The sequence below is a fragment of the Wyeomyia smithii genome, chromosome 1 (assembly GCF_029784165.1).
Source record: "Wyeomyia smithii strain HCP4-BCI-WySm-NY-G18 chromosome 1, ASM2978416v1, whole genome shotgun sequence".
NCBI classification, from domain to species: domain Eukaryota; kingdom Metazoa; phylum Arthropoda; class Insecta; order Diptera; family Culicidae; genus Wyeomyia; species Wyeomyia smithii.
The window spans coordinates 86,284,816-86,292,377 of NC_073694.1; the positions used below are offsets into that span (position 1 = coordinate 86,284,816).

Sequence of the window (7,562 nt, forward strand, 5' to 3'; positions counted from 1 at the left end):
AACATTATAAACTTTAGTTCCAATCAGTTAGTATGAATTTCACAGCGCCGCAAAAAAGTGCTATGAAAGATCGATCCAGTGGAGATCGATTCCGCAGCTCCGATCTTTTGGGTGGATCGATCCAAGGACCGTTTGAATGAATCGATTCTCAAAATCGATCTTTCCCTGAAGATCGCCCAATCCTAGATCCAGTGATCCAGCTAATGCTGGCTTCACTTATGTTGTACGTAAACGTCAGTGATGCCACCGGGTTGGTTGTAACGAGGTAACAAAAATGAAAATCTGCACGCTCATTATTTGTTACTCTAAAGTGAGTTAGATATGACCCATTTTTGAAAAAAGTGGAGGTACCCTAATTTGAGTACTTTTACGGTTACTCACTTCTGAGTAAGGGCGTCATACGTCAAAAACTGATTAGAATCTACTCTGTTTATGCAAACCAGGAATTAACGAAAATGAGTACAAGTTAAATTTGATGATTTCTGGTTTTTGTAAATCTTACTCAATAAATAAAATAAATTCAGAACAATCAAAATCATAGATTTATTTTTCATCGAAACATTATGAAAGTTTTAAATCATTCACGTGTCTTTATATAATGCGGCAACCAACCGGTTCACAGTTGCCCGTGAACTGTGGCTCATGTTTTTGTACAGTATCATCATCCGTCACCAAACACTGCGAAGGATTTAAATTGTATCGATTGCATGTATTGGGCACTGTACATCGATACAAATGTTTCCGTTCATTATCACGAATAAAAGCCCGACTTAAAACGGCATCGCAGGACACACAACATGCGGTTGTTCATTTTGAAGAGATGTTTTTTATGTTTTCAACTCCTCTGCAATAATGATGTTGGGCTGAAATTGTTATGGAATATTGTTACATGTTGTTTGTAATGTAATTGATTAGGAAATTATTGATTTGATGAAAAATCAAATACTTACTGCTAGCAAACGAATAAAAAGCGACACCAATTGTTCTTCGGAAACAGATAATATCGCTGTTGAAAACTTTTGACATATACATATACTCAGGGGTGAGTAAACATCATGGATAATAACTCAAAACTGAGTAAACATGGTAATTATGAAAATTTGGGTAAATGTTACTCAATTATCCAGTACCCGATAACTCACTTTTTGACATTTTGCATAAGAATACCAAACTGAGTAGATCCTAATCAAATTAGAGTTAAAATAAAGCAGCGTGTGTCTCATTGTACAGATGGGAAATATCGAATATGGCTATCGATAATTATCGATAATTTCTCAATACTATCGATAATTATCGAAAATTTTCGATAGTTTGGAAGCTGAAAGAATATGAAGAAAAACAAAAAACCTAAATCAATCCACCTAGCGGTCAGACCCAGCCTTTCTCATTCAAACTTTTATTTGTTTCAATAGATTTACATGAACGCTTCAATCCAATAAATGTATATGCACTCTTAAGGTTCTAAAATATTGATGTTGTAATCTATACATATAAATATGCAGTCCGGTCTGTCTGCCTGTCTGATCCATATAGGCTCGAAAACTACCGAACCGATTGACATGAAAATGTGTATGTAGGGGTTTTTGGTGCCGATAAAGGTTCCTATGATTGTTTGAGACCCCTCCCTTTTCTGGAAGGGAGAGGTTTCATACAAATGAAACACAAATTTTTGCACATCTCGAGAACTAATCAACTAAATGGAACCAAATTCGGCAGGTGAATGTTTTTAGTGATAAAAAATATGTCCATAATATTTTGACACCCCTCCTTCTTTTGAAAGGGAGGGGTGCCATACAAATAAAACACAAATTTCCGCACATCTCGAGAACTAACCGAATAAATGGAACCAAATTTAGCATGTGAATGTTTTTAGGGGTAACAAATATGTCCATAATGGTTCAACACCCCTCCCTCTTCTGGAAGGGAGGGGTTCCATACAAATGATACACAAATTTCTGCACATCTCGAGAGCTAACCAACTTAATGGAAGCATATTTGGCAGGTGAATGTTTTTAGTGGTAACAAACTTGTTCCATAATCGACCTCAGGAAACATTTAGGATTGTAAGATGGCAACCTCCGGTTTCTGGAAAACAGCCGAAAATGGCCGATTTCCACCCAATATAATAATATCCGGATCTAGAATGATACACAGGAGCTAAAATCGAATCGAAATTGGCTTCAGATGCCATTATGAAATCCAAAATGGCGACTTTCGGTTTCGGAAAAACAGCGGCAAACGACCAAATACCACCCAATATGGGTACTTCCGGAACCGTATTGATGCACTGGAGCCACAAATCGACTTCAGACAACATTATGAATTTTAAGATGGCAACTTCCGGTTTCTGAAAAACGGTCTGAAATGGCCGATTCCCATTAAATATGAGTATTTCCGGAACCAGAAAGATGGACAGAAGCCAAAAATTGATCACAGACACAATCTTGAATTTTAAGATGGTGACTTCCTGTGTCTGGCAAACAGCCGGAAATGACCAGATACCATTCAATATGAATGTTTTCGGAACCAGAATTACGCCCAGATAACAGAAATTGATTTCACAGGCAATTTTAAAGTCCAGAATGACGACTTTCGGTTTCTGAAAAACAGCCCAAAGTGACCAAATACCACCCAATATGAGTATCTTTGGAGCCAGAATGTTCCAAGAAGCTAAAAATTTACCTCAGACACCATTATGAATTGTAGGATGGCAACTTCTGGTTTCTGGAAAACAACCAAAAATTGCCGATTACCGTCTAAAATGAGTATCTCCGGATCTAGAATGATACACAGCAGCTGAAATCGACCACAGGCCCCAATTTAGATTCTAGGTTGGCGACTTCCGGCTTCTGGGAAACAGCCGAAAATGATCGAATAACACCCAATATGGGTGTTTCTTTAACCAGAACGACACTAAGAGGCCAGAAATTATCTTAAATACCTACCATTTTGAAATCCAAGATGGCGACTTCCGGTTTGTGAAAAACAGCCTAAAATAACCAAATACCATCCAATATGAGTATCTCTGGAACTAGAATGATGCAATGTGCTAACAATTGACCTCATGCACTTCTTATTTTCTTCATACATATACTGATTACTGACTATAATTGACGACTGTATTTTTGTAAACTTGGTTATAGTGTGACGTATCACATTGAATATAAGCATAAATTCGACCTACATAACAGAACGATTGAATGGCTTTCCAGATTAAAAACACTACCCGCTTTTCTAAAAATAAACTCCAAATCTCTCACTCATGAAGCGGCACAGAATACAAACTAAACCAAAAACTACCGGTTGATTTTAAAAAGAAGACACCAAAAACATTTCGCAAATTTGAGTAACTATATACACTCACATATGTTAATACTGTATACGCTGTTATTTGGTTGCACCACTGCCATACAATACAACAAACAATCACTGTATCTACCGGAAAACCAATCACTGTGTTATTCTACTAAACACCAACAAACTATATAATATACGTGCACGACGGTTCTCGCTTGACTAATGGGACTAATGCTCGATTTTCAGTATTTTCAGCTGAATGTGGCTGTGCAGCGAGCAGGGTTGCCACGTTTCAAATAAAATTTTGGGCAAGTTTTTTTGTGATGAAGGGTTATTTTTTCAAGAATGTATTGCTTATTGGCCCTGACACAAGTAAAAGAGATTTTTAAGGCTGTTCGCACCTACGCGAATTCTCATATGCAGTTGTCAATTTATGTGTGAAAACAAAAGCAAAAACATTTCCATCCTTCACTTTCGCAAGTAAAAACCAAACCGATATTAACAGAGTCGTGAGGGACAATTGCTTTGACTACTGGATTTTCAGCTTACTTCTTCAAGCACAGTTTGAATCTGTGCATTGTTGTTGCCAAAAATGAATGAGTGACACTAATATACTTTCATCGGAATTTGATTGATTCCAACTCTATTTTTTTTAAATGTTCAATCAAGAGTGGAATTTATTAAATGTATTGCGTAACACTTATTGGATGTCCGTACATGAATATATTATTACAACCACGAACAAAATATTTTTAATTTCCAATATTTTTATATTTTTTTCTAATTATGTATTTTGACAGCACTGCCACGAAACAAGAATAAAAGCAAGCTGTCAAAAAGTATGGAGGGTGATGGTAAATTCGTTTTTGCGGTGTAGCTACACAGCCTAAAATAACCAAATACCATCCAATATGAGTATCTCTGGAACTAGAATGATGCAATGTGCTAACAATTGACCTCAGGCACCATTTTGAATCGCTAAATGGCAACTTTTAGGGAACAGTCGAAAATGACCGAATAATACTCAACATTTCCGTAATTTCCGTAATCGAGATGATGCATAGAAACCAAACATTGACCCTGGACACCATTTTGAATTTAAAGATGACCACTTTTAGTTTCTGGAAAACAACCAAAATAACTAATTACCTCCCAATACAGGTATTTCCGGTGTTAGATTGATGCCAGAAAATCTGCTGAAAATGACCGAATACCACCCAATACGAATGTATTCAGAATTAAGGCGATGTACAGAAGCCAAAAGTCGAGGATGTTGTCATTTCGATAAAACCAATAATTTTAAACGATTTGTTATTTGACTTTTATCATATCCTATGGCCGATTCGTCGTGCATTTACAGATTTTAAACACATGGCAAGGAATCAATGAATTTGGAAAGTTCCAATAGTACGATACCACATTTAAATTTTGTTGAGGCCACATATATCGATCAAACCAGGTATAGCTTTCAATAGTCTTTGAATTTCTTCTCTTTTCATAACTTTTGAGCCACATATCAAATTGTTATGAAGTTTGTTATTTGTATGTTTGAGAGATGAGTCGTTCGTATGGCACTAGTTTTGTTCAAATAAGTCATGTAATCTTTGAGATAATAGACTTTCGTTGTTTTATAAACAATTTATTACATAACGGTTGCTTAAGTTCGATTATAATCAAATGAAATGGAAACGTATAGGGCAGTCAAAATTCGTAACCACGTGTTCAATCATAATTCATAAGCTAACCCTTAACTAGCCCGCTCATCTGATAATAATATTGATCAAATCGGTTGTGTAGTTTCATAGATAATGAAGTTTCGTGATTTTTACATTTTGGTACATTACAGTCGAAGTTACAGTCCGATTATAGTAAAATTCAATAGGGTAATATGAGGCAGCTAGACTTTTAATTTTACACTAATTTTGTGGAAATCGGGTCAGCCATCGCTGAGTAAAGTGAGTGAGTCCAAGTAGTCTTCGGAATATACTCCTTTTCATAGCTGGATTTCACATTTTTTAACATAACAGGCAAAATAATAGTCCGATTGCAAAACAAATCAATAGGGTCTTATAGGGCAACTAGACCTTCCATTTGACACTGATTTTATGAGAATCGGTCCAGCCATCTCTGAGAAACATGAGTGAGATTCAACAGTCTTCAAAACACGTTTCTTTTCATAACTTTTGAACCACAAGTTCAATCTTCATAAAATTCAAAAGTTAAGGGTATCACAAGTAGCCCGTTCATTTGAAACCAATTTTGTTCAAATCGGTTGAGTAGTTTTTGAGAAAATGATGTTTCATGATTTTTACATTTTGATACATAACCTCTAAACTAAAAATCCGATCACAATGAAATTCAATAGAGTCTTATGGGGAAACTAGACCTTTCATTTGCAATCAATTTCATGAAAATCGGTCCAGCCATCTCTGAGAAAAGAGAGTGAGAATAAAAATCTGCACATACACACACACACACACACATACAGAAAATGCTCAGCTCGTCGAGCTGAGTCGAGTGATATATGCCATTCGGCCCTTTGGAGCACTTTTATACTTTCGGTTTTGCAAGTGATTGCTATATCTCTTTCAACTCAATTAAACCGAATATTTTAAAGTTTATTCGCACAAATCGTTCGCACTTAGGCAAAATCTCGTCGTTGTCCGTACGAGTCAGAGTGTGCAAAAATGATTATCTCATTCTTCTAACAATTTTAAAGAGAATTTCGTGTGAGAGACAGTGATGGCATGAACTCGTGCAAAGTTGAACTGAGAACACTTTTCCAGATTTGAATCCAACTTGAACCTGCTTCCTCTCGATAGCTTGAGTTTTTTTGCACCGCACACTCCGATCGATTGAGTTTAAATGCGTGTAATGCATGCAGTGCACGATGTATCCAACGATGCAGGCGATGATGTGACACGATGAGTTTTGTTTTTAGATCGAATTTATGCTTTCAAAGGACAATGCAACAAACTGTTGCAGCAGACGCGGCGCGAATTTCATCGCAATTCGATTTGTATGCAATTGTTGTTATGCAGGATTCAAACTCAAATCTAACTCAAGTGTAATGCAGTTAGTAGGGTTTACCACATCCCTGTCACGAACGTCATCCCCATACATTTCGCTTGAAGCCGTTTTTCTCTGGCTCTCTGGCTCGATTACCCGTCAAAAGACTGTCAGTGCTTGCGAAACAGCTGATTGAGCACCGTTCATGCGAGATTAACTGTTGCTGCAAGTGGTGTGAAGAAATGCAGAAAGAGAAAAACCATTGTTTTGTTTTAGGCGTTTCATGGATTTTGTGCAGGACATAAATGGTCACGTTCAAACATGTTTCAACACGTTCCGGATAGCCCTACATTCAATATAGTTAGAAGCACGCAAAAAATCCGTACAGTAACACATGCGGCACAACGAACGGAGCTTATGACCATATTTCCAACAGTAGCGCCATCATCATCGGCGGCGGCTTCAGGAAACTGTTGCCATGACATCGGTCTGGGGTTTACGTGCAAAACGAAAATAAATGTGCAAGCAAGTTTTAAAACTCAATTGGATACGAGTGCAAAGTCACACTGTCTACTCTGGTGAGAGAGAGCAAGCATCAAAGCTCTTTCAACGCTTTGGACCGCTCAACCGAAACGATCCCGGAGATCGATCTTTTCCTGAAGATCGCCAAATCCTAATTTTGATAGCGCAGTTTTGAATTAGAGCATTTCATTTCTAAGATGGTTCATGATTAATTGTCGTAAAATCTACGTGAAAATGTCAGTGGAAAATATTCACATAACTTTTCCGGTAATCATAACGTGAAAAATATTTTTAATGTATGTATCGTCTCTCGAGAAGAAAACCTACACGCTCGGCCGTTTTTACTCTAAATTGGGTAAATTTTGACTCAATTTCGTTAAAGGTGGATCTACCCTAAACAGAGTAACCATATAGTTACTCATTTTTGAGTAGCATGGATAAATGTCAAAAACTGAGTACTATTTACTCATTCCAAAAAAAAGCATGAATTAGCCAAACTGAGTAACTGTTACTCAGTTTCGTTAATTTGACTTCCCTACGCAAAAGAAAACAATAGGAAATTCGGAAATTAAAATTTGAAAACAACATAAGAAAAATTGTTAATATGTTGTAGATTTATTTCCCATCAAGTTACCTAAATATTAATATTTTAGATCATTACCATCTTTCGGATTGCTTCGCGTAAAAAAGCTACAACTCAGTACAAGTATCATGGAGACAAAGCCCAGTACTAG

At 36.7% G+C, this 7,562-nt stretch overlaps 1 protein-coding gene across 4 annotated transcripts in view; it reads right to left on the bottom strand.

The window, feature by feature from the left end:
- Positions 1–3,658, bottom strand: part of LOC129725766 (uncharacterized) — a 98,047-nt gene extending 94,389 nt beyond the window's left edge. Inside the window, exons 1-2 of one of the 4 annotated variants that reach the window (XM_055681991.1) lie at positions 3,089–3,658; positions 2,946–3,031 (exon numbers count right to left, since the gene is read on the bottom strand). The gene's annotated coding sequence lies outside the window, so the exon portion shown is untranslated. Of the gene's footprint in view, positions 1–2,945 lie in introns of all 4 variants that reach the window. The other 3 variants (XM_055682026.1, XM_055682001.1, XM_055682009.1) reach the window with 3 other exon arrangements.
- Between the last annotated feature and the right edge of the window lie 3,904 nt (positions 3,659–7,562).